The sequence below is a fragment of the Dermacentor silvarum genome, chromosome 3 (assembly GCF_013339745.2).
Source record: "Dermacentor silvarum isolate Dsil-2018 chromosome 3, BIME_Dsil_1.4, whole genome shotgun sequence".
Taxonomy (NCBI): domain Eukaryota; kingdom Metazoa; phylum Arthropoda; class Arachnida; order Ixodida; family Ixodidae; genus Dermacentor; species Dermacentor silvarum.
The window spans coordinates 115,263,996-115,288,979 of NC_051156.1; the positions used below are offsets into that span (position 1 = coordinate 115,263,996).

Sequence of the window (24,984 nt, forward strand, 5' to 3'; positions counted from 1 at the left end):
TGTGGGGAATGGTCCTGTGAGGCCTAGTGAAGGAATTTAAGTCTGAAGTAATTAAGCGGCTGGAGTGTCTGCTGGCGTTAGGGCGGACGGAGACACCCAACGCGAGGTGTGCGCGTTTGTTTGAGCTTACAATCAGCCTCGAATATCAGTTAGGTATTTCTGAAAATTAGTTTCACAAATCTTACCTTACTGCAGCATTCTCAGCACTGTAATTCTAAGCTCTGGTTTAGCTGCAACGAGTAGTTACGAAACATCTGACGATCCTAACAACGTGGGTACAGCTCCGCGGGCGAATAAGTTGTGCTGTTTACTTTGACAAGCGTTCAAGTTGTTATCTGTAGATGCATTGGGAGACTGCCTTGTTTGTTGGGCAAGGTTTCCGCCCACAAATAAAATAGTTTGGTTATTAATAACCGCTTACCGTGCAGTGTGAATCACACATTTCGAGTGGTCGAACGACCAGATGCATGCAGACTGCGCGAGCGTCCGAGGCAGTACTATGTTATAGATCTGTTTGTTCTATATAGCGCATGGTCCAAGTGGTCCAAGCATGCGGCACGACCAATATGCGAAGTCTTATTGCGTCGTTATCCCGTGTTCTGTTTTATTTTGCCGCAAAAGGAGGACATATGAACTGTTTTTTTTTTCAGTCTCGTAAGTTCAGTCATTTACGACGCATTCACCCATCTTACGGAAATTGAGTCCTTACAAGTAGCTGTTGGATTCTATTTATGCGATCTCCTTTGTATATTGCGCCTCACAGGGCAAAAAGGCAATGCCGATCGAAGCACGAAGCTTGTAGCTTGTATCATGTTGGTTTGCCAACCGCAGTGCTCGCTGTGTTGAGCAAAGCCTTCGGCCTCTCGCAGAAGGCTAACGTAGATATAGTGATTTGAAAGCTACTAGACTTAAAATGCGTGAGAACGCTGCCGGTGGCTAATGCAAATGTTTTACAAGTCTTCGTCGAGTGAAAACCGATACATCCACCATAGTTCACAACACACACAAACACCGCGGCTGATGATGCGCGTCGCATTTTTGCACATCCAAGAGAAATTTACAGATACTGTAGCTACTGCTGCACCTAAAGGCTACACAGTGGTTGTTCGACGACCTCGTAAGAACTGACATCCCGTAATTTGCACTCAGAACTAGCTAAAACACCTCCAAATCGTTCCGCAGCGAGCGACCGGCAACACATTCAAGCCGCGCCGCGCCGACTCGCACAAGCCAGAGATGAGGAGAGGCTCGTCGCGCGCCCTTTCCTCCTCGCCCGATGAAAAGGTCTATAGACCGCGACCTAACATTCCGGGCGAACCACTGCGGGCGGTGAATCCGCCTCCGTAGGAGATGTTCCTTACGGCGAGTAAATGGGGGGTGGGGTTGGGGTGGCTCAAAAATTCTCAAAAAGTGCAATGTGCATCACTTTTCTTGCGCTGCTCTCCAGACGCGACAGCTTTACGGCCGCTGGCCGGGTTTAGTTTCGCGGTGTCATCCTGTGAGGAAAATATGGCAATAAGTTTCATCTCTGGTTGGTTCTTCGCAACGGACACCATTCGGAAGGGCAACCTAATTTGCAGTCATGGCCTTGTTAACTGAAGCGACCTTGCGCGTAGGAACCCTGAATGTACGAGGGCTAAGCGCTAGAAGGCGACAGTGCCAATTAAGCCGCTTACTGCTCGAAAACGATTTGGACTTGGTCGCAGTTCAGGAGACTAAAATAGAGAACCCGGAAGTAGGCGACCGAATGGTGTCCGTTTTTCGTCCTCATTTCAATGTACATTTTTGTCATGCTGTTGGCAGTTCTGGTGGTTGTGCCGTTTTCATACGCAACGACTTTTGTAGTTGCGTACAAACGGTTGAGTCATGCCAATCTGGCCGCCTTTTAGTGGTGGATTTTAGTCTTTCGGGTGTGAGTTACCGCGTTTTGTGCGCTTATGCACCGAATGTTGAAAGAGATCGCACATTTTTTTGAGAGGTTTCAAACGTACCTAAACTGTGATAAAGTGCTATTACTCCTAGGCGACTTCAACTGTGTTTGTGCAGCTGAAGATCGATCCAAAAAGAGCCGTATCCGTGATAAGAGCGCCGAGTTGTTATCGGAGATAGTACACGATCACGGTTTAGATGACGTGGGCAACGTTTTTTCCAATGGTACTCGCCCGATTTATACCCACTTTCAGCGAGATAGCCATGCAAGGCTGGATAGAATCTGTCTCAGCTGAACTAGTTGCGTTGTGCACCGCGTACGATGTGAAACCGATTTCTTTTAGCGACCATTGTTTGGTTATTGCCGGGTTTGGCAGAGGGCAGGCGAAAACACGTTTAAATTGGAACCTCTGGAAATTTAATGTGAAGCTCCTGGAGGACGAAAAGTTCGTTATAGTAGTGACGGATGAACTGGACAAGCTACGCGCTGCGCAGTCAACAAATCTAGCTGCCGAATGGGAGGAATTTAAGCAAAGAGTTAAAATAGCTGCCATCGAAAGAGGTAGTGCCCTCAAGTATAAGCAGAACCAAAGTGAACGAGAGCTTCGCGAGCAGCTTGAATATTTTACTTGCATGGAAAACATCCAGCCTGGTGTTTTTAAGAAGGAAATGAGAGACGTGAAGAGCCAACTGGAGCAAATTGACGCTGAGAAGTATAAAGCCGCATATAAGCATATAATATAAGCATATAATACGGACAAGAGCAGAAAAATTGTGGGTAGGTGAAAGACCAACGAAGCGGGCGTTGTCTGATGAAAAGAGATATGCGTGCCAGAAAGAAATCAGTCAAATAGCTAGTGGCAACGATATGACGTCGGATAGGAAGGTGATCATGCGCGTGATAGCTGATCATTTTTCTGAGCTGCTTGGACAACAAAGGAACATTATGGAAGGGTTCTGGGAGAGATTTTTACTGTTTATGCCGAAGCTGGGACGATGACGTTAAAGCATGTTTGGAAGAACAGATTACTCTGCGGGAAGTCGAGGATGCAATCGGCGACTTCACGCCGGGCAAAGCGCCCGGGCCCGTGGCCTTGGGGCCGCCTTCTACAAAGCCTTTAAAGGTAGGTTCGCTCCCTTGTTGCTTAATGCTGAAGCTTATGACAGCAAGCGAGTTCCGCTGTCTTTCAGAAGGTCACACGTTGTGCTGATACCCAAAAGTGATGACCCGGAAAAACGTTTCTCTGTGGGTTCTTATCGTCCGATCAGCCTCACTAACGTTGACTATAAAATACTTATGAAGGTATTAGCCAGAAGACTCCAGGCGGTTATTGCAAAACTGGTAGGGCCACATCAGACTTACGGTATTAAAGGCCGCAGTATAGCGACAAACATACGCGTAGCACGAAGTGTGCTTGAATGTTGTGATGTTTTAGGCGAACGCGTGGCAATGATGCAGCTCGGCCTGGCAAAAGCTTTTGACCGTGTCTCGCACGCGGTTTTATTCGGCCTTCTAGAACACTCAAATGTTGGCCATGTAATACTAGAAGGCGTAAGAATGGCGTACACGGACTGCACCATGCGTATTATAGTCAACGGTGACCTTACGGAGAGCGTGAATGTTCGCTCCTCAGTGAGGCAAGGATGCCCTTTGTCACCTTTGCTGTTCGCACTTTATCTCGAACCGCTCTGTTTGGCCATTGACCACAGTGAAGCTATTACGGGCTTCAGGCTGCAGACAGCACACGTCAAGATTTTGGCTTACGCAGATGATGTTGCCGTATTCTGCTCGGACAGTGAGAGCATCAAACAAGCCACTAATATCGTTTGTGACTTTTGTGACTGCACCGGTGCCCAAATAAACTGGGATAAGAGTTACGGGTTTTGGCATGGCGACTGGAATGTCACGCCAGAGCACTTCTCTCGGTTACGTTGGTCGACAATTCCAACGCGTTACCTAGGCGTGCCACTTGAATCTTATCGTGAGCCAGAAGCGTACTGGTCTGACCAGGCGCAATGCGCGAAAGAAAAGTCTACTGCGTGGCAAGGCAGGCAATTGTCTATTTTTTCACGGGCTACTGTCTGCAACATTTTTCTAATTTCGAAAATCTGGTATGTGATGAATGTGTTATGTGCATCCCGAATTAGCATACAAAAACTCCACCGTGTTTTTGCTGTTTTTATTTGGGCGTCCACCTGGGAGCGAACTAGCCGAACGAATTTGTTTCGCCCTGTTAAGAAAGGAGGGCTTGGTCTTGTTCATTTGTTTTTGAGACAGGTTGTGTCACGATTTGTGTATTTACGGGATCAAAATCACCAGTTCCTCCGTACTGTCATGCAAATGAGGCTGCGGCGACTACTCCCGGAACTTATAGTGTCGTCGCGTGAAATGATTAACGGTTCTGTAACCGGGTACCTACGCGAAGTGGTTCTCTCGTTCAGGTTGCTGAACGCACGATTTTCTTTAGAGTATTTATTTAATGTTAGGAAGGAAAAACTATATAAGGACCTAGTGGAAAACATGCTCCCAGAGCCCTTGTACCGTATCCCACATAGCGGAGGCCCAGGACAGGATGTGCTCAAACGAGTAAAAAAAATGCCTATACAACCATCAGTTAAAACCTTCTTCTTTCAGTTGAGCACGAACACACTCGCTGTTAAAACCTGGCTTAAAGATAAAGGCATCTTTGTACCCTGGACTACTGACTGCTCCTTATGCAAGAAACCAGAAACGATCGAGCACGCATTTCTAGATTGTTGGGACCCAATCTTTCACTGGGATGTGCTTCAGCGCACAATAAAGAAACAATTACCCCTTGACCCATATGGCATTCTTTTCTTGCCGGTAGACGTATCCGAGGATATTCCGTACGATTTACTCATGGTCCTGGGACTCCACGCCTTGTGGAAAACGAGAATGGAATATCGGGGCATGCTGATGAATATGTACGCCCTGTTAGCGAACATTTTATCGAAAGTGTTGTGCGTGTGCGAGATGTGTATCGTGCTCTAGCCGATCCACCAGACTGGATCCCTGTATTTGATGTGTTGGCATGTATGAAAAGATTTTAATGCCGCGGTAGCGAAAGTCTGGGTGCCACGTTTTATTCCCTGTAACGTGTTATTTCGGCAATAAAGGAAAAAAAATCCGGCATGGTCTAGTGGCTAGGATACCTGGCTCTCACCCAGGAGGCCCGGGTTCGATTCCCGGTGTCGGAATTATTTTCGAATTGCTGTTGTCGTCGACTGTCCTTTTTTTCTTATTTCTTTCGCGCTTGCTTTCGAATAGGTGGGTGGGGTTCATCAGTCCTTCCCCCCTTCCGGCATGGTCTAGTGGCTAGGATACCTGGCTCTCACCCAGGAGGCCCGGGTTCGATTCCCGGTGTCGGAATTATTTTTGAATTGCTGTTGTCGTCGACTGTCTTTTTTAAAGACGATAGTCTTTCTTCGGGAACTTAAACGCTGAAAATTTGGTCTGTCTGTCTGTCTGTCTTTCCGTTTGTCTGTCTGTCAACCGATTCAGCCACCCGGCCAAAGTTGGACCACTTGCTTACCGCCCACACTACTTAAACTGGTACGGCTGTTCATACTTGTGAACGTTATCGATCAAAAAGTAAATATTACGCATATCTGAGGCGCAACATCACTAGGTAAGTATTAGGAGGTGTGTTCCTTTAATAAAAAATACATAGATACGTAACTCTAAAGACCCTAGTTTCTTAAGCTGCGCTGAAAATGCCATGCTATGCGCGCCGACGAAGGACGTCTGCCATGGAGGAAGGACACCCTCTGCACAAGCTCATGTTTCCCGATGTATTGCCAGATGGCGTCCATGTCTCACGCAGTGCCTCCTCAATTTTATCAATGCCAGCCAGATGCGGCCGATTCCGCCTCCTCAATTTTATCAATGCCAGCCAGATGCGGCCGATTCAACATAAAGGAAGCGCTGTCTGAGGCAGGGCAAAACATAAATGACCGCTTGATGAAATACAACCCACTCTACAAGACATGCCCAGACAACGCAGGGAAAAGACCGACGACCAAATTGCAGCGGAGAAGCGCCGGCGTGCCGACGCTCGTCGTCTCAAGCGTGCCCAGGAAACGTCCGAGCAACGAGCCGAGCGGCTAGCGCAAGATCGTGAGTCGAGGCGCACCCCGAGGCAACAGGACACAGACCAGGAGCGCGACGCGCGAATCGTCAGCGACCGAGAGGCTAAGCGAGCGTAACTTGTGCGAAACTTGGACTGCGCGCACAGTCGCCATACCGGGCTATAGGTGCGTGGCGCACGAGAAGCGGGGAGCTCAGCGTGCCGCAGGCGTCGCCATCTACATCCAAGAAATGGGACACATTGCCCTCTGCACGACGCGCGCCGACCTAATCTTTGACAACTCTATGGATCCTAGTGTTGATGCTCGCCATATAGGTGACATCTGCGCAGTTGACATGCGCCTAGAGTGCACGCCACTGCTAGTGGTAGCTGTGTATGTGTCGCCCGGCCACACTCACGAGGCCGTCAAGGCGTTCCTCCGAAAGCGCCTTTGGGCCCATTCGAAGCTGCCTGCTAATAAACAACATTTCGAGGGCACCCACCGCACGCTTGCGGACATGCCGATGATAATCACTGGCGATTTCAATGTCAACTTGCGTAATGGCCAAAACCAATGGCTACCAAACTTCATGCGTGACCTCTTCGGCATGAGCTTGGCAAGCGAAAGCGAAGTGCCTACAACCCGGTTTGGAACGGCTCTCGACCACGTCTTCCAACGCGGGCTAAAGAACGTGGAAGTACTGAAGTACGCCTCCTACTTCAGCGTACACAGACCTCTGCTCTGCTTGGTTGCCAATGCGTCTGACGACGAGGGATGTCATGGTGACACTCAGTGTGCCAGTGGTACCAGTGCCACTGTGGAACGTGATCGTGCCTCACACCCTGGCGTCACCGGAGACGGGAGGGCGTCTACTTCGGCGCACCAGTAGTACATGCGCACAGCCATTGACCCTTCCACGCAATAAAATACATTCATGTCTCACAAATGGTTCTTCTTTGCAAACTATCATGCTATACAGTATACCACACGCGACCGAAACATTGCTGACATATCGTGGAGGTACGAACACATGGCATGCCAGCAGTGATAATGCGGTAAAATGAAATCTGTTCAAACAAACCTCCATTGCATTTATCATGCCAGGACGGAAATGGTACGAGAACAGCATCACGGGTGGCCGCGGATCAGACCAGCACTCATGTAGTACGGCCGGCAGAAGACTATCGTCTTTCGACGACATTTGCAGCGAAGCACGCAGATACGCGGCCATTTTTTTTCTTTATTTTGCGCTTGCTTTCGAATAGGTGGGTGGGGTTCATCAGTCCTTCCAGCCTTCCGGCATGGTCTAGTGGCTAGGATACCTGGCTCTCACCCAGGAGGCCCGGGTTCGATTCGCGATGTCGGAATTATTTTTGAATCGCTGTTGTCGTCGACTGTACTTTTTTTTCATTTCTTTCGCGCTTGCTTTCGAATAGGTGGGCGGGGTTCACCAGTCCTTCCCGCCTTCCGGCATGGTCTAGTGGCTAGGATACCTGGCTCTCACCCAGGAGGCCCGGGTTCGATTCCCGGTGTCGGAATTACTTTTGAGTTTCTTTTGTCGTCGACTGTACTTCTTTTTCATTTCTTTCGCGCTTGCTTTCGAATAGGTGGGTGGGGTTCATCAGTCTTTCCCGCCTTCCGGCATGGTCTAGTGTCGATTTCCACTTCCGGCCACCGTTGTGTACGGTCGTGGGTAACATGGGCTCCGAAGGAGCGGATTCAGCGGCCCATTCAAGCCGCGGTAACAGGTCTTTTGCTTCAGTCGACCAGGACTACCAAGTTATTCTGCCTCAACTTCCATCAGGTCAGGTTGTGATGAACACCATCTTTCTTCATGCGGATTTGCGGGTGCGGCCATACCGCGTAGAAGACTTTCGTGATGCCTTGGACCAGCTTGGTGCGCTACCCGACGTTATCGCTTTGGGGGCGTACCGGATGAACCACGTTTGGGCCGTGACATTCAAGAACGCTGAAGCAACGAAGAAAATGTTGTCTGCCGGAGACATTCAAGTCAAGAATCGCCGATGCATTGTAGTTAACCCAAACGACCAAGGATTGCGACTGAAGCTGCACTGGCTTCTTTATGGAGTCAGCGATGACCAAGTGCGTGCGGCCTTGGCACCGTATGGAAAAGTTACAGAAGTCACAAAGGAAAAATGGCGTGTACGCGGCATTAGAGACAGTGCATCTACAACCCGCCAAGTCGCCATGAAACTCAAATCCGGTGTCACTATCGATGACCTACCTCACCAGTTGCGAGTAGGAAATGAACTCGCTCTGGTTGTTGTGCCCAACCGAGCACCATTATGCCTCCGTTGCAACACCACCGGTCACATCCGACGTGACTGTCGTGTGCCTCGCTGTTCGCAGTGTAGGCGCTTCGGTCACACCGACGCGGAATGCGTGACCACGTATGCAAGCATCACAGGAAAAGCAAGTAAAGACGTTGAGACGGAGCTCATAATCGATGAGGCCGACGCCGAGGAAGCCGCTAGTGACGCGCGAAAGCAGACAGACGCGAAAGAAGCGAATCACGAGGCCGTCTCTACCGACGCGTGGAAGGGTGTTTTTGCTGACAACACCACACCCCAGACAAGCGAAGTCTCTTTGACCGGGGAAACGCAGGAGAAAGACAAAGACAAGATGGTGGAAGCAGTGATGGCTGTGGAAACGCAAGCCGACGCGCAAGTCATGGAAGTTGAATCGGGTGCTTCTGCCAAGAGACCACGCGACGAAGCAGGCAACGAAGTGGAAAAGCCCATTGCAAGCAGCGGTGACGAACCGCCCACCAAAACAGTCATGAAGGCCGGCCTTCAAACCGGACGACGAATGAGCTTCAAGCCGAAGCCCACCGTCCCTCCTGACCGGAAAATGGAGGGAATCATGCCCTCGTAACGAGGGACAACGCATAGCCCAGCGAATTGCCCAGTTAGGATTTCCAAGCACCCACCATGGCTTCAAGGCACTTAGCAACTGAACCACAGCGCTGTAGACCGGCGAACTGCTTGCTGGACGCGACGTTGCCCATCGCAGCAACGAGTCAACCGAATACCAGCACAAAATATCGAGGTAAATTCCATGCGGTCCACCTGTTTCGGTTTAACCATGGCACTTAACCTTACGAAGCCCCCTCGTCTAGGCACTTTAAACGTTCGTGGTTTGGCAAGCCGGAAACGCCAATACCAAGTAAGCCGGCTTTTCCAAGAAAATAATTTAGGTATAGTAGCAGTGCAAGAGACAAAGGTGGAAGGCCAGGAACAGACGGGCCGCAAGGTGCAGCCATTTAGAGCGCAGTACAACGTGTGCGTGTGTCATGCGCTTGGCACTTCGGGAGGCTGTGCTCTCTTTACTCGTAATAGTGTTGGTATTGTAGAAGAACAAGTGACTATATGTGGAACTGGCCGATTTGTTATACTTGATTTTTCTTTTGCCGCCGTTAAGTGGCGCGTATTGTGTGTGTATGCTCCAAATGATGAATGTGCACGTAGAGCGTTTTTTGAACAGCTAGAAGAGTACCTGAAGTGTGAGCGATACGTAATTTTGATGAGAGATTTTAATTGTGTGTGCAGACCACAAGATCGCGCAAAAAAACAACAACGTAAAGATACGAGCGCGCAGTTTTTACATGTACTTGTAAACAATTATGATTTGGAAGATGTCGGTAGAATTTTATCGGCGGGGAAAACATCCGTTTATACACACTATCAAGGTGAAAGTCATGCGCGATTAGACCGAGCGTACGTTGCATTGCAGCTTGTGCCACTGTGTCAGAGTTACGAAATTAAACACGTATCATTTTCTGACCATAGTCTAGTAATGTTTAATTTAGGGGAAAAACGAAAAGAAACGAATTTTAACTGGGATCTTTGGAAATTTAATGCGAAACTGCTTGATGATGAATGCTTTGTGAATGATATAAGAGAAATTATTTGTTCCTCAACGATAGCGCAGACCAATGACTGCATTGAAAGCTGGGAAATTCTCAAAACAAATGTTAAAATGAAAGCGATAGAAAGGGCAACTGTATTGCGTCACAAGGAAAAACAAGAAGAAAAAGGATTAATTAGCCAACTAGAATTCTTCATGTGTACAGAGTGTGAAAATGCTGGATCTTGCATGAAGCAGATAAAAGAAATAAAAAGTAAGCTCGAACTTATCGACCAAGAACGATATAAAGGAGCTATGGTACGAGCGCGGGCGGAACGATTGTGGAATGGGGAAACGCCCACTAAACGGGCGTTAAGTGACGAAAAGAGATACGCAACAAAAAAAGAAATAGAAGCAATAATATATCAAAACGAGGAAACTTCCGAACCTACCATGATAGAACGAGCATTCGTAGCTCATTATCGCGAACTGCTTGGAAGCAAGAAAAAACTAGAAGATGGATTTGAGCGAGACTTCCTTAATCTCATGCCACGTTTAGAAGAAGACATTAAAGCAAACCTTGAATTACCAATTACATTACGAGAGATTGAAGATGCCATCGATGGACTAGGTGCAGGAAAAGCTCCCGGGCCAGATGGCTTAGGAGCGGCCTTCTACAAGGCTTTCAAACATCAGCTTAGCCAATTACTACATTGTGTTTTCGAGGAAATGTATACAACACAGCGAACGCCACCATCTTTCCGAACATCTCATATTGTGCTAATCCCTAAGTGCGAAGACCCGGTTAAACTGTTGTCTGTAAAATCATACAGGCCAATAAGCCTTACAAACTGCGACTACAAAATATTTACAAAAGTGCAAGCGAAAGGACTTCAAAGTGTCGTAACACAGCTAGTGGGTCCACATCAAACATGTGGCATCAAGGGCCGAACAATTACCACAAATACGCATGTAGCTCGGTGTGTGCTTGAGTGCTGCGATGCCCTCTCCTGTCGGGTTGCAGTGCTGCAACTGGACTTGGAGAAAGCGTTTGGCAATGTATCCCATGAAGTACTCTTTTCATTATTAGAATACGTTAATGTCGGCAGAGTGATATTAAATGGAGTTAAAATGGCCTACTCAGAGTGCAGCACGCGGATCATTATAAACAAAAAGTTAAGTGAACCAATCCAACTTCTCTCCAGTGTTCGGCAAGGATGTGCAATCTCATCATTACTTTTTGATATCTACTTGGAACCTTTCTGCTTGAGCCTAATTAATAGCCAAAAAGTTCGCGGTTTTATGCTTGAAGCGACAGAAGTCAAAGTACTCGCATACGCTGATGACATTGCTGTCTTTTGTCAAGACCAGGAAAGCATCAAAGAGGTGGTTAGGCTGACTGGTAACTATTGTAAGGAAGCCGGATGCAAGATTAATTGGGAGAAGACCATAGGGTTTTGGCATGGCGAGTGGAGCGAAAAACCTGAATTATTCGCTGGCGTACAATGGACGGCAATGCCAACAACGTACTTAGGTGCCCCTCTACAATGTTATGACGATCCCGAACAATATTGGAAAGAAGAAACAGAGCGGGTGAAAGATAAGATACTGGGATGGCAGGGTCGGAATCTGTCAATGTTTGCACGTGCGACTACTTGTAATCTGTTTTTAGTTGCCAAGTTATGGTATGTGTTGCAAGTGTTGTTCATGTCCCGGGCTAACCTACAAAAAATTCACAGAGTTTTTGCAGTGTTTATTTGGGGAGGGAGTTGGGAAAGAACTAGTCGCACTAATCTGTTTTTGTCCGTGAAGAAAGGTGGGCTTGGTCTGTCGCACCTCTTTATCAGACAAATTGTGTCACGTTTTATGTTTTTAAGGGATCAGAGTGACCCATTTTTGCGCACGGTGATACAAGTTCGCCTGCACAATGCACTACCTGAATTCATTGTTTGTACAAATAAGACCGCGTTACGCGGTATAAGAGGTTACTGGCACGAAGTTGTTGCTGCTTTTCGCATACTTAAGGTGCGTTTTTCGTTTGAATATTTAAGTACAGTGAAAAGGAAAAATCTGTACAGGGATTTATTGGATGTTATGTTGCCTGTTCCCTTGTACAGAAGCATATACACTGGAGGTTCTGGACAAGACGTCTTAAAACGAGTGAAAGGAATGCCGATAAAACCCCATGTAAAATCATTCTTTTTCAAGCTACATACAAACACTTTACCGGTAAAAACGTGGCTACACGACAAAGGAATCTTCGTACCGTGGACAGTCAACTGCATATTATGCAAAAAACCAGAAACTATGGAACATGTATTTATCGATTGCTGGGATCCAATATTTCATTGGGACATCCTTCAGCGAACTATTAAAAAGGAACTGCCGATTACGCCACATGGAATCCGTTATTTACCAGTTGAGAATGATGGTGACATTCCTTACGACATGATAATGGTCCTGAGCCTCCATAGTATATGGAAAACTAGAATGGCAGTAAGACATGCCGACGTTGACCCTCACACTGTAAGGGAAATTTTTATTGAACATGTAGTGTATATGCGAGAGATCTGCCGTGCACAGCCACAGCCACCTGATTGGGTGGGACTGCTTGATGAGTTGATCGCTTTCAAAAAGTTTTGAAACCCTCTGTCTTGTTCTCTTCTGTATCATGTAAACAGGCAATAAAGAAAAAAAAGGCATGGTCTAGTGGCTAGGATACCTGGCTCTCACCCAGGAGGCCCGGGTTCGATTCCCGGTGTCGGAATTATTTTTGAATCGCTGTTGTCGTCGACTGTACTTTTTTTTCATTTCTTTCGCGCTTGCTTTCGAATAGGTGGGTGGGGTTCATCAGTCCTTCCCGCCTTCCGGCATGGTCTAGTGGCTAGGATACCTGGCTCTCACCCAGGAGGCCCGGGTTCGATTCCCGGTGTCGGAATTATTTTTGAATTGCTGTTGTCGTCGACTGTACTTTTTTTCATTTCTTTCGCGCTTGCTTTCGAATAGGTGGGTGGGGTTCATCAGTCCTTCCCGCCTTCCGGCATGGTCTAGTGGCTAGGATACCTGGCTCTCACCCAGGAGGCCCGGGTTCGATTCCCGGTGTCGGAATTATTTTTGAATTGCTGTTGTCGTCGACTGTACTTTTTTTTTCATTTCTTTCGTGCTTGCTTTCGAATAGGTGGGTGGGGTTCATCAGTCCTATCCGCCTTCCGGCATGGTCTAGTGGCTAGGATACCTGGCTCTCACCCAGGAGGCCCGGGTTCGATTCCCGGTATCGGAATTATTTTTGAATTGCTGTTGTCGTCGACTGTACCTTTTTTTTCATTTCTTTCGCGCTTGCTTTCGAATAGGTGGGTGGGGTTCACCAGTCCTTCCCGCCTTCCGGCATGGTCTAGTGGCTAGGATACCTGGCTCTCACCCAGGAGGCCCGGGGTCGATTCCCGGTGTCGGAATTACTTCTGAGTTTCTCTTGTCGTCGACTGTACTTCTTTTTCATTTCTTTCGCGCTTGCTTTCGAATAGGTGGGTGGGGTTCATCAGTCCTTCCCGCCTTCCGGCATGGTCTAGTGGCTAGGATACCTGGCTCTCACCCAGGAGGCCCGGGTTCGATTCCCGGTGTCGGAATTATTTTTGAATTGCTGTTGTCGTCGACTGTACTTCTTTTTCATTTCTTTCGCGCTTGCTTTCGAATAGGTGGGTGGGGTTCATCAGTCCTTCCCGCCTTCCGGCATGGTCTAGTGGCTAGGATACCTGGCTCTCACCCAGGAGGCCCGGGTTCGATTCCCGGTGTCGGAATTATTTTTGAATTGCTGTTGTCGTCGACTGTACTTCTTTTTCATTTCTTTCGCGCTTGCTTTCGAATAGGTGGGTGGGGTTCATCAGTCCTTCCCCCCTTCCGGCATGGTCTAGTGGCTAGGATACCTGGCTCTCACCCAGGAGGCCCGGGTTCGATTCCCGGTGTCGGAATTACTTTTGAATTGCTTTTGTCGTCGACTGTACTTCTTTTTCATTTCTTTCGCGCTTGCTTTCGAATAGGTGGGTGGGGTTCATCAGTGCTTCCCGCCTTCCGGCATGGTCTAGTGTCTGCTTCCGGCCACCGAGCGTGACGGACGCATGATGACGGGCTCCGTAGGAGCGGCTTCAGCGGCCCAGAGCGGCCGCGGTAACAGGAGTGTCGTTGCGGACAACGAGTACCAAGTTGTTTTGCCGAGTTTGCCAACAGGGCGTTTTGTTGTGAACACAGTTTTTTTACATTGTGATATCAGGGCCCGCCCATACCGGGTGGAAGATTTCCGCGATGCGCTCGCCCCGTTATCGCTCCTGCCGGAAGTGGTGGCTCTCGGGGCCTACCGTATGAGCCATGTTTGGGCCGTGACCTTCAAAGACAACGAAGCTGTGAAGAAGATCGTCAGTGTTGGTGAGTTACAGGTCAAGAAGGGCCGATGCCTCGTCATTGACCCCGCCAACCAGGATGTACGCTTAAATGTGCATTGGCTGCTGCACACCGTTCCTGACGAGGACGTGCGTCTTGCCTTCGCGCCGTTTGGAAAGGTCACGGACGTCGCCCGCGACCGGTGGCGGGTGCATGGCGTGGCTGACAAGAACTCTACCACAAGACTGGTTACGCTGAAGTTGAAGCCGGGCGTAATGCTTGACGACCTGCCACACCAGGTGAGCGTCTCCGGCGAGCTGGCTCTTGTGGTTGTGCCGGGCAGGGCCCCTCTCTGCCTACGCTGCCGCGGGACGGGCCATATTCGTCGCGACTGCCGTATTCCGCGGTGTGGTGCCTGCCGACGCTTCGGTCACGAAGAGAGTCAGTGCGAGCGGAGGTACGCTAGCGTGACCGGACCCGTGAGCAACGACGACAACTCCGCCCTACTCATGGACGAGGCGGATATGGAAGACACATCGACCACGGCTAAGAAAGCAGCTGGCGAGGTGGCAGAGTCGGAGGCACGACCTCAGAAACAGGGGCAACATGTCGATGAAGCCGTCGACACTGAACAGCAAGAGCAAGTGGAGGGCACTGTAGCCATGCCGAACCGTGAGGAAGAGAGCCCACCTGACCCGGGAGCGGCCTCCACCCCCCCTGAACATGAAGACATGGACACCCATACCGGGCTTGCCAACTTGCAGGCGGGGAAACGTCCGCGCGACCAGACCAATAGCCTGGCTACGACGCAGGACAGCAGCGGCGGAGACGAGCCACCGCCCAAAGCGCCAGGTATGAGGAGACCAACCTTGAAGCTGCGGCCGAACATTACGGCCGATCCACGGCAGGCGGGTAAACCGCCTCCGTAGTTCTGTACTGTGTTTTGCTTGAGGCGGGTTGGGGGGTTCGTGAGTGCAATGGCCGTCACCCTGAGCGCTATTCTCTTGGATATGTGTCAGGAACGAGGGCCCGAGTTGCATGTCAGTGTTGTTTTCGAGAGGTCGGGTTGTGTTCCCTTTTGTGGCACTCAACGCGGTTATCGGGGCGTCATATCAACACTCGTCCCTGCGTAACTGTGACGGGCACCATTCTACCGTGTAGTCATGGCAGCTAATATCGAAGGAGCGCTACGTGTAGCCACGTTAAATGTACGAGGGCTCGGTGCAAGAAGGCGGCAATGTCAGCTAAGTCGCCTACTCTTAGATAATGACTTGCATCTTGTGGGAATCCAAGAAACGAAAATAGAGAGCCAAGAGCTAACCGACAGAATGGTGTCCAATTTTCGTGCGCACTTTGACGTGTGTGTTTCTCACGCTGTTGGTGGATCAGGTGGTTGCGCTGTATTCATTCGAAGAAACTTTGGCATTTGTGTGCAGTCAGTGTTTTCGTGTGAAAGTGGGCGCCTTTTAGTGGCTGATTTTTGTTTTTGCGATAAGGATTTCCGTGTCATTTGTGTCTACGCACCGAATATTCAAACAGACCGGCGATCCTTCTTTGAGCGTCTTGAAGAGTACGTAAACTGTGACAAGGTGGTAATACTGCTGGGCGATTTTAACTGCGTATGCACTGCTGACGACCGCGCAAAATTTTCACACGTACGCGATAGGAGTGCTGAATTGCTAAATGCAGTGGTGCACGATTACGACTTGGAAGATATCGGTAGTGTCTTTGCCAGCGGTACTCACCCGCAGTTCACTCACTTCCAGCGTGATAGCCACGCTCGGCTAGATAGATTATATGTGTCAGCCGAATTGGTGCCCTTGTGTAGTGAATATGATGTGCAACCCATTGCATATAGCGATCACTGCTTGGTAACTGCCACCTTTGGGAAAAGACAGATCAAACACACCTTTAACTGGGACCTCTGGAAGTTGAACGCGCAGTTGCTGGATGACGATGCCTTCGTTGATGCTGTTGCGAAAGAACTTGAAAGCCTGATTTCAGTCGAATTAGCAAGCTTCGCCATTAAATGGGAAGAATTTAAACAGAAAGTAAAAACAATGGCTATTGAAAGAAGCAGTGTCCTTCGGCATAACCTGAAACAGGCAGAAACGAACCTTCGCCAGCAACTGCAATTTTTCATCAGCATGGAAAATGTCCAGCCTGGTGTGTATGTTAACGAAATAAAGGAAGTGAAAGCCGAACTCGAAAGGATAGACTCTGAGAAATACAAAGCCGCCGTTGTGCGATCAAGGTCTGAGAAGCTGTGGGCGGGAGAAGCGCCAACAAAACGAGCTCTCTCAGACGAGAAAAGGTACGCATGTCGGAAGGAAATCCGCCAGCTAGCTAAAGGCAATGACATCACGTCCGACAAAAACGACATCAAACAAGGGATCGTCGATCACTTCAAAGCCTTCTTGGGTCAGCCACGCGAACCTAAAGATGGCTACCAGACGGAATTCCTTTCACTGATGCCAAAGCTCGATGAAGAAGTTAAGGCACGGCTAGAACATCCCATTACCCTGAGTGAGATAGAGTGCGCAATAGACGAGTTGGCGCCCGGTAAAGCGCCTGGGCCTGACGGCTTAGGGGCTACTTTCTATAAAACGTTTAAGTCAGCGCTGGCTCATGTCCTCCATCTAGTTATCAGCGAAGCGTATGACCGAAAAAGATTGCCCTTGTCTTTCACAACCTCGCATATCGTGCTAATCCCGAAGAGTGATGACGAAAAGAAACGTTTGTTGCCAGGCTCATATCGCCCGATAACTCTAGCCAACGTTGACTATAAGGTATTCACGAAAGTTTTAGCGAAACGACTGCAAAGTGTCATCAAAACATTGGTAGGGCCTCACCAGACTTGTGGCATTAAAGGCCGCAGTATTACAACAAATGTACACGTGGTTCGAAGTGTGTTAGAGTGTTGCGACGCGATTGGCGATTACGTCGCGATGATGCAGATAGATTTGGCGAAAGCCTTCGACCTCGTCTCGCACAAGGCTCTACTATGCTTACTCGAACATACGAACGTTGGCAGTGTCATAACGGAAGGCGTAACGATGGCGTACAAAGACTGCTCAACGCGAATCATTGTTAATGGGGAGCTCACCGATAGCTTTCGTGTGCTCTCGTCGGTGCGTCAAGGATGCCCGCTTTCGCCCCTTCTGTTTGCTGCTTATCTCGAGCCACTCTGTTTGGCCATTAAGAACAACGACCGCATAGCAGGCTATCGACTACAGGCAGCACACGTTAAAATATTGGCGTATGCAGACGACATCGCGATTCTCTGCACAAATAAAGCCAGCATTAAAGAGGCAACTACTGTAGTCGAAAAATTTTGCGATTCAGCTGGAGCCCAGATAAATTGGGATAAAAGTTATGGCTTCTGGCATGGGAGTTGGGAAGACACACCCGAGACCTTTTCTCGATTGAATTGGTCAAAGTTACCTACACAGTACCTGGGGGTGCCTCTCGGAAGTTACCGTGAGGCCGAACCGTACTGGCTCGACCAAGCTTCGAGAGCAAAGGAAAAGGGTGACGGTTGGAGAGGAAAGCAATTGTCAATGTTTTCTAGAGCCACTGTTTGCAACCTCTTTTTAGTTTCAAAGATATGGTATGTTATGAATGTGTTGTGTGCTGCGCGGGTAAGCGTACAAAAAATTCACCGCATTTTCGCTACTTTCATTTGGGCCTCTACCTGGGAGAGGACGAGTCGAACAAACTTGTTTCTCCCGGTCAAGAAAGGTGGGCTGGGTCTGGTTCACTTGTTTTTGCGACAAATTGTGTCACGCTTTGTGTTTCTGCGGGATCAAAATGATCTCTTTCTTCGAACAATAGTACAAGTACGGCTGGGCAGACTTCTTCCAGGATTCGTTGTTTCGTCGGCTCAGAACATGCCGGGAACTGTGAAAGGATACCTGCGTGAAGTGGTGATGTCATATAGGATGTTAAATGTGCGTTTCTCACAGCAGTATCTGTCCACCGTTACGAAGAAAAAATTGTACAGAGATCTTGTGGACACGATGCTGCCCGTACCTTTGTACCGCTCGCCACACCGTGGAGGCCCCGGACAGGACGTGCTAAAAAGAGTTAAGAAAATGCCAGTACGGCCATCGACTAAGTCCTTCTTCTTCCAATTACATTCAAACACACTTCCCGTTAAGACCTGGCTTCATAGCAAGGATATTTTCATCCCCTGGAACACCAACTGCTTTTTATGTAAAAAACAGAAACAATAGAACATGTTTTCCTAGATTGCTGGGACCCGATCTTTCACTGGGACGTTCTGCAGAGAACGCTGAAGAAGCAGTTACCCCTGGACCCGTATGGGATACGCTTTTTGCCAATAGATACCTCAGAGCAAGTACCGTACGACCTCATTATGGTCCTGGGCCTCCACGCTATGTGGAAAACTCGCATGCAATTTGAACATGCAGACTTGGTTGTAATACCGGTGCGAGAACACTTCATTGAGAGTGTTGTTTACGTGAGAGACGCTTACAAATCACTGCCTGATCCACCACAATGGATGTCTGTACTGGATGAACTGGTGTCACTGAAAAGATTTTAGTGCTGTGCTAGCCAAAGTGTGGCTGGCACGTTTTATCCTTTGTAACCTATAAGTTTGTACGTCGAAGACGGCAATAAAGAAAAAAAAAAGCATGGTCTAGTGGCTAGGATACCTGGCTCTCACCCAGGAGGACCGGGTTCGATTCCCGGTGTCGGAATTATTTTTGAATTGCTGTTGTCGTCGACTGTACTTCTTTTTCATTTCTTTCGCGCTTGCTTTCGAATAGGTGGGTGGGGTTCATCAGTCCTTCCCCCCTTCCGGCATGGTCTAGTGGCTAGGATACCTGGCTCTCACCCAGGAGGCCCGGGTTCGATTCCCGGTGTCGGAATTACTTTGAATGGCTTTTGTCGTCGACTGTACTTCTTTTTCATTTCTTTCGCGCTTGCTTTCGAATAGGTGGGTGGGGTTCATCAGTCTGTCCCGCCTTCCGGCATGGTCTAGTGGCTAGGATACCTGGCTCTCACCCAGGAGGCCCGGGTTCGATTCCCGGTGTCGGAATTATTTATGAATTGCTGTTGTCGTCGACTGTACTTTTTCATTTCTTTCTCGCTTGCTTTCGAATAGGTGGGTGGGGTTCATCAGTCCTTCCCGCCTTCCGGCATGGTCTAGTGGAACTTCCGGCCGCGCTAGCGAACGGACGTGTTTTTTTTTTCATGAGCTCCGACGGAGCGGCGATAGCGGCCAAGCTCGGACGCGGTAACAGGTTATCGGCAATGGAAAGCGAATACCAGGTTGTTCTGCCTAGTTTGCCTACAGGTCGGTTTGTTTTAAATACCATGTTTTTGCACGCGGACGTCAAGGCTCGCCCCTACAGGGTAGAAGACTTCCGCGACGCTCTGGCTCAGTATTCGGTGCTCCCCGAGGTAGTCGCCTTGGGGGCGTACCGTATGAGCCATGTGTGGGCGGTCACCTTCAAGGACGCTGAAGCGGTCAGAAAGTTGGTCAGCATCGGTGAACTGCAAGTTAAAACCAAGCGCTGTATCGTCATCGACCCGGCCAACAGGGACGTCCGAATGAAGGTACACTGGTTGCTCCACAGTGTGCCTGACGAGGACGTGCGCCTTGCCTTCATGCCTTTCGGTAAAGTCGCCGACATTGTCAGGGAGCGTTGGCGGGCCGAGGGATTGACTGACAAAGGGTCTACAACGAGGCTTGTGACTCTGAAGCTGAACGCCGGAGTCAAAATTGACGACTTGCCACACCAGCTAAGTGTGTCCGGTGAGCTCGCCCTCGTCGTTGTACCGGGCAGGGCTCCGCTCTGCCTTCGCTGCCGGGGAACGGGCCATATCCGTCGCGAGTGCCGCATCCCGCGATGTGGTGTTTGTCGGCGCTTCGGTCACGAAGATGGCCAGTGTGAGCGAACGTACGCCAGCGTGACGGGGCCTGGGGGCAGCGAGGACACCGCCGACCTGCTCATGGACGAGGCAGACTTGGAAGAGGCGACGCCTCAGGCAAACTCCCGTGAAGCACAGCCGTCTACACCGTCCTCTTGTCCGGAGGGCGAGCGTAACAAGCAGCAAGTCGCCGTAACTTCCAAAGACCGGCACGAGCCCGCCAAAGGTGTTGACTCTGCATCGACTGGACGGGATGCGCCACCAGATATGCAGCCTCCGGTGAGCGTGACTGAATCCGTGGAGGAGTGCATGGATGTTTCGCGCGACGGAGCTAGCTCGATGGCCGGAAAGCGGGCGCATGAGAGGACGGTGGACAGTGAGCAACAGCGGGACGACGGTGGAGGCGGCGAGCCGCCGACAAAAACGCCAGGTGTGAGGCGCTCCCCTTTTAGACCGCGACCTAACATTCCGGGCGAACCACTGCGGGCGGTGAATCCGCCTCCGTAGATGTTCCTTATGGCGAGTAAATGGGGGGTGGGGTTGGGGTGGGTCAAAAATTGTCAAAAAGTGCAATGTGCATCATTTTTCTTGCGCTGCTCTCCAGACAAGACAGCTTTACGGCCGCTGGCCGGGCTTAGTTTCGCGGTGTCATCCTGTGAGGAAAATATGGCAATAAGTTTCATCTCTGGTTTGTTCTTCGCAACGGACACCATTCGGAAGGGCAACCTAATTTGCAGTCATGGCCTTGTTAACTGAAGCGACCTTGCGCGTAGCAACCCTGAATGTACGAGGGCTAAGCGCTAGAAGACGACAGTGCCAATTAAGCCGCTTACTGCTCGAAAACGATTTGGACTTGGTCGCAGTTCAGGAGACTAAAATAGAGAACCCGGAAGTAGCCGACCGAATGGTGTCCGTTTTTCGTCCTCATTTCAATGTACATTTTTGTCATGCTGTTGGCAGTTCTGGTGGTTGTGCCGTTTTCATACGTAACGACTTTTGTAGTTGCGTACAAACGGTCGAGTCATGGCAATCTGGCCGCCTTTTAGTGGTAGATTTTAGTCTTTCGGGTGTGAGTTACCGTGTTGTTTGCGCTTATGCACCGAATGTTGAAAGAGATCGCACATTTTATTTGAGATTTTTCAAACGTACCTAAACTGTCATAAAGTGCTATTACTCCTAGGCGACTTCAACTGTGTTTGTGCAGCTGAAGATCGATCGAAAAAGAGCCGTATCCATGATAAGAGCGCCGAGTTGTTATCGGAGATAGTACATGATCACGGTTTAGATGACGTGGGCAACGTTTTTTCCAATGGTACTCGTCCGATTTATACCCACTTTCAGCGAGATAGCCATGCAAGGCTGGATATGATCTGTGTCTCAGCTGAACTAGTTGCGTTGTGCACCACGTACGACGTGAAACCAATTTCTTTTAGCGACCACTGTTTGGTTATTGCCGGGTTTGGCAGAGGGCAGGCGAAAAAACGTTTAAATTGGAACCTCTGGAAATTTTATGTGAAGCTCCTGCAGGACGAAAAGTTCGTTATAGTAGTGACGGATGAACTGGACAAGCTACGTGCTGTGCAGTCAACAAATCTAGCTGCCGAATGGGAGGAATTTAAGCAAAGAGTTAAAATAGCTGCCATCGAAAGATGTACCGTCCTTAAGTATAAGCAGAACCAAAGTGAACGAGAGCTTCACGAGCAGCTTGAATATTTTACTTGCATGGAAAACATCCAGCCTGGTGTTTTTAAGAAGGAAATGAGAGACGTGAAGAGCCAACTGGAGCAAACTGACGCCGAGAAGTATAAGGTTGCGATAATACGGACAAGAGCGGAAAAATTATGGGTAGGCGAAAGACCAACGAAGCGAGCGTTGTCTGATGAAAAGAGATATGCGTGCCAGAAAGAAATCAGTCAAATAGCTAGTGGCAACGATATGACGTCGGATAGGAAGGTGATCATGCGCGTGATAGCTGATCATTTTTCTGAGCTGCTTGGACAACAAAGGAACAATTTTGAAGGGTTCTGGGAGAGATTTTTACTGTTTATGCCGAAGCTAGACGACGACGTTAAAGTACGTTTGGAACAGCAGATTACCCTACGGGAAGTCGAGGAGGCAATCGACGACTTGACGCTGGGCAAAGCGCCCGGGCCAGATGGCCTTGGGGCCGCCTTCTACAAAGCTTTTAAATGTAGGGTTGCTCCCTTGTTGCTTAATGTTTTCGCTGAAGCTTATGACAGCAAGCGAGTTCCGCTGTCTTTCAGAAGATCACACGTTGTGCTGATACCCGAAAGTGATGACCCGGAAAAACGTCTCTCTGTGGGTTCTTATCGTCCGATCAGCCTCACTAACGTTGACTATAAAATACTTATGAAGGTATTAGCCAAAAGACTCCAGGGGGTTATTACAAAGCTGGTAGGGCCACATCAGACTTGTGGTATTAAAGGCCGCAGCATTGCGACAAACATACACGTAGCACGAAGTGTGCTTGAATGTTGTGACGCCTTAGGCGAACGCGTGGCAATGATGCAGCTCGGCCTGGCAAAAGCTTTTGACCGTGTCTCGCACGCGGTTTTCTTCGGCATTCTAGAACACTCAAATGCTGGCCATGTAATACTAGAAGGCTAGAAGGCGTAAGAATGGCTTACACGGACTGCACCACGCGTATTATAGTCAACGGTGACCTTACGGAGAGCGTGAATGTTCGCTCCTCAGTGAGGCAAGGATGCCCTAGCTTTGTCACCTTTGCTGTTCGCACTTTATCTCGAACCGCTCTGTTTGGCCATTGACCACAGTGAAGCTATTACGGGCTTCAGGCTGCAGACAGCACACGTCAAGATTTTGGCTTACGCAGATGATGTTGCCTTATTCTGTTCGGACAGTGAGAGCATCAAACAAGCTACTAATATCGTTTGTGACTTTTGTGACTGCACCGGTGCCCAAATAAACTGGGATAAGAGTTACGGGTTTTGGCATGGCGACTGGAATGTCACGCCAGAGCACTTCTCGGTTACGTTGGTCGACAATTCCAACGCGTTACCTAGGCGTGCCACTTGAATCTTATCGTGAGCCAGAAGCGTACTGGTCTGACCAGGCGCAATGCGCGAAAGAAAAGTCTACTGCGTGGCAAGGCAGGCAATTGTCTATTTTTTCACGGGCTACTGTCTGCAACATTTTTCTAATTTCGAAAATCTGGTTTGTGATGAATGTGTTATGTGCATCCCGAATTACCATACAAAAACTCCACCGTGTTTTTGCTGTTTTTATTTGGGCGTCCACCTGGGAGCGAACTAGCCGAACGAATTTGTTTCGCCCTGTTAAGAAAGGAGGGCTTGGTCTTGTTCATTTGTTTTTGAGACAGGTTGTGTCACGATTTGTGTATTTACGGGATCAAAATCACCAGTTCCTCCGTACTGTCATGCAAATGAGGCTGCGGCGACTACTCCCGGAACTTATAGTGTCGTCGCGTGAAATGATTAACGGTTCTGTAACCGGGTACCTACGCGAAGTGGTTCTCTCGTTCAGGTTGCTGAACGCACGATTTTCTTTAGAGTATTTATTTAATGTTAGGAAGGAAAAACTATATAAGGACCTAGTGCAAAACATGCTCCCAGAGCCCTTGTACCGTATCCCACATAGCGGAGGCCCAGGACAGGATGTGCTCAAACGAGTAAAAAAAATGCCTATACAACCATCAGTTAAAACCTTCTTCTTTCAGTTGCACACGAACACACTCGCTGTTAAAACCTGGCTTAAAGATAAAGGCATCTTTGTACCCTGGACTACTGACTGCTCCTTATGCAAGAAACCAGAAACGATCGAGCACGCATTTCTAGATTGTTGGGACCCAATCTTTCACTGGGATGTGCTTCAGCGCACAATAAAGAAACATTACCCCTTGACCCATATGGCATTCGTTTCTTGCCGGTAGACGTATCCGAGGATATTCCGTACGATTTACTCATGGTCCTGGGACTCCACGCCTTGTGGAAAACGAGAATGGAATATCGGGGCATGCTGATGAAAATGTACGCCCTGTTAGGGAACATTTTATCGAAAGTGTTGTGCGTGTGCGAGATGTGTATCGTGCTCTAGCCGATCCACCAGACTGGATCCCTGTATTTGATGTGTTGGCATGTATGAAAAGATTTTAATGCCGCGGTAGCGAAAGTCTGGGTGCCACGTTTTATTCCCTGTAACGTGTTATTTCGGCAATAAAGAAAAAAAAAGCCGGCATGGTCTAGTGGCTAGGATACCTGGCTCTCACCCAGGAGCCCCGGGTTCGATTCCCGGTGTCGGAATTATTTTTGAATTGCTGTTGTCGTCGACTGTACTTTTTTTTCATTTCTTTCGCGCTTGCTTTCGAATAGGTGGGTGGGGTTCATCAGTCCTCCCCGCCTTCCGGCATGGTCTAGTGGCTAGGATACCTGGCTCTCACCCAGGAGGCCCGGGTTCGATTCCCGGTGTCGGAATTATTTTTGAATTGCTGTTGTCGTCGACTGTACTTTTTTGTTTCATTTCTTTCGCGCTTGCTTTCGAATAGGTGGGTGGGGTTCATCAGTCCTACCCGCCTTCCGGCATGGTCTAGTGGCTAGGATACCTGGCTCTCACCCAGGAGGCCCGGGTTCGATTCCCGGTGTCGGAATTATTTTTGAATCGCTGTTGTCGTCGACTGTACTTTCTTTTTCATTTCTTTCGCGCTTGCTTTCGAATAGGTGGGTGGGGTTAGTCCTTCCCGCCTTCCGGCATGGTCTAGTGGCTAGGATACCTGGCTCTCACCCAGGAGGCCCGGGTTCGATTCCCGGTGTCGGAATTACTTTTGAGTTT

General features: G+C 49.1%; 15 non-coding genes across 15 annotated transcripts; all 15 read left to right on the forward strand.

The window, feature by feature from the left end:
- Positions 1-5,076: 5,076 nt before the first annotated feature.
- Trnae-cuc (transfer RNA glutamic acid (anticodon CUC)) lies at positions 5,077-5,148 on the forward strand. Its single transcript has one exon. It is a non-coding gene; the product is annotated as a tRNA-Glu (tRNA).
- A 100-nt stretch (positions 5,149-5,248) lies between these two features.
- Positions 5,249-5,320, forward strand: Trnae-cuc (transfer RNA glutamic acid (anticodon CUC)). Its single transcript has one exon. It is a non-coding gene; the product is annotated as a tRNA-Glu (tRNA).
- A 2,164-nt stretch (positions 5,321-7,484) lies between these two features.
- Trnae-cuc (transfer RNA glutamic acid (anticodon CUC)) lies at positions 7,485-7,556 on the forward strand. Its single transcript has one exon. It is a non-coding gene; the product is annotated as a tRNA-Glu (tRNA).
- Positions 7,557-12,751: 5,195 nt separating this feature from the next.
- Trnae-cuc (transfer RNA glutamic acid (anticodon CUC)) lies at positions 12,752-12,823 on the forward strand. The gene has a single exon. It is a non-coding gene; the product is annotated as a tRNA-Glu (tRNA).
- A 98-nt stretch (positions 12,824-12,921) lies between these two features.
- On the forward strand, positions 12,922-12,993 carry Trnae-cuc (transfer RNA glutamic acid (anticodon CUC)). Its single transcript has one exon. It is a non-coding gene; the product is annotated as a tRNA-Glu (tRNA).
- Positions 12,994-13,093: 100 nt separating this feature from the next.
- Trnae-cuc (transfer RNA glutamic acid (anticodon CUC)) lies at positions 13,094-13,165 on the forward strand. Its single transcript has one exon. It is a non-coding gene; the product is annotated as a tRNA-Glu (tRNA).
- A 271-nt stretch (positions 13,166-13,436) lies between these two features.
- On the forward strand, positions 13,437-13,508 carry Trnae-cuc (transfer RNA glutamic acid (anticodon CUC)). Its single transcript has one exon. It is a non-coding gene; the product is annotated as a tRNA-Glu (tRNA).
- Positions 13,509-13,607: 99 nt separating this feature from the next.
- Trnae-cuc (transfer RNA glutamic acid (anticodon CUC)) lies at positions 13,608-13,679 on the forward strand. The gene has a single exon. It is a non-coding gene; the product is annotated as a tRNA-Glu (tRNA).
- Positions 13,680-13,778: 99 nt separating this feature from the next.
- Trnae-cuc (transfer RNA glutamic acid (anticodon CUC)) lies at positions 13,779-13,850 on the forward strand. The gene has a single exon. It is a non-coding gene; the product is annotated as a tRNA-Glu (tRNA).
- A 5,229-nt stretch (positions 13,851-19,079) lies between these two features.
- On the forward strand, positions 19,080-19,151 carry Trnae-cuc (transfer RNA glutamic acid (anticodon CUC)). The gene has a single exon. It is a non-coding gene; the product is annotated as a tRNA-Glu (tRNA).
- Positions 19,152-19,249: 98 nt separating this feature from the next.
- Positions 19,250-19,321, forward strand: Trnae-cuc (transfer RNA glutamic acid (anticodon CUC)). The gene has a single exon. It is a non-coding gene; the product is annotated as a tRNA-Glu (tRNA).
- Positions 19,322-24,386: 5,065 nt separating this feature from the next.
- Positions 24,387-24,458, forward strand: Trnae-cuc (transfer RNA glutamic acid (anticodon CUC)). The gene has a single exon. It is a non-coding gene; the product is annotated as a tRNA-Glu (tRNA).
- Positions 24,459-24,557: 99 nt separating this feature from the next.
- Trnae-cuc (transfer RNA glutamic acid (anticodon CUC)) lies at positions 24,558-24,629 on the forward strand. The gene has a single exon. It is a non-coding gene; the product is annotated as a tRNA-Glu (tRNA).
- Positions 24,630-24,730: 101 nt separating this feature from the next.
- On the forward strand, positions 24,731-24,802 carry Trnae-cuc (transfer RNA glutamic acid (anticodon CUC)). The gene has a single exon. It is a non-coding gene; the product is annotated as a tRNA-Glu (tRNA).
- A 96-nt stretch (positions 24,803-24,898) lies between these two features.
- Positions 24,899-24,970, forward strand: Trnae-cuc (transfer RNA glutamic acid (anticodon CUC)). The gene has a single exon. It is a non-coding gene; the product is annotated as a tRNA-Glu (tRNA).
- Positions 24,971-24,984: the final 14 nt, after the last annotated feature.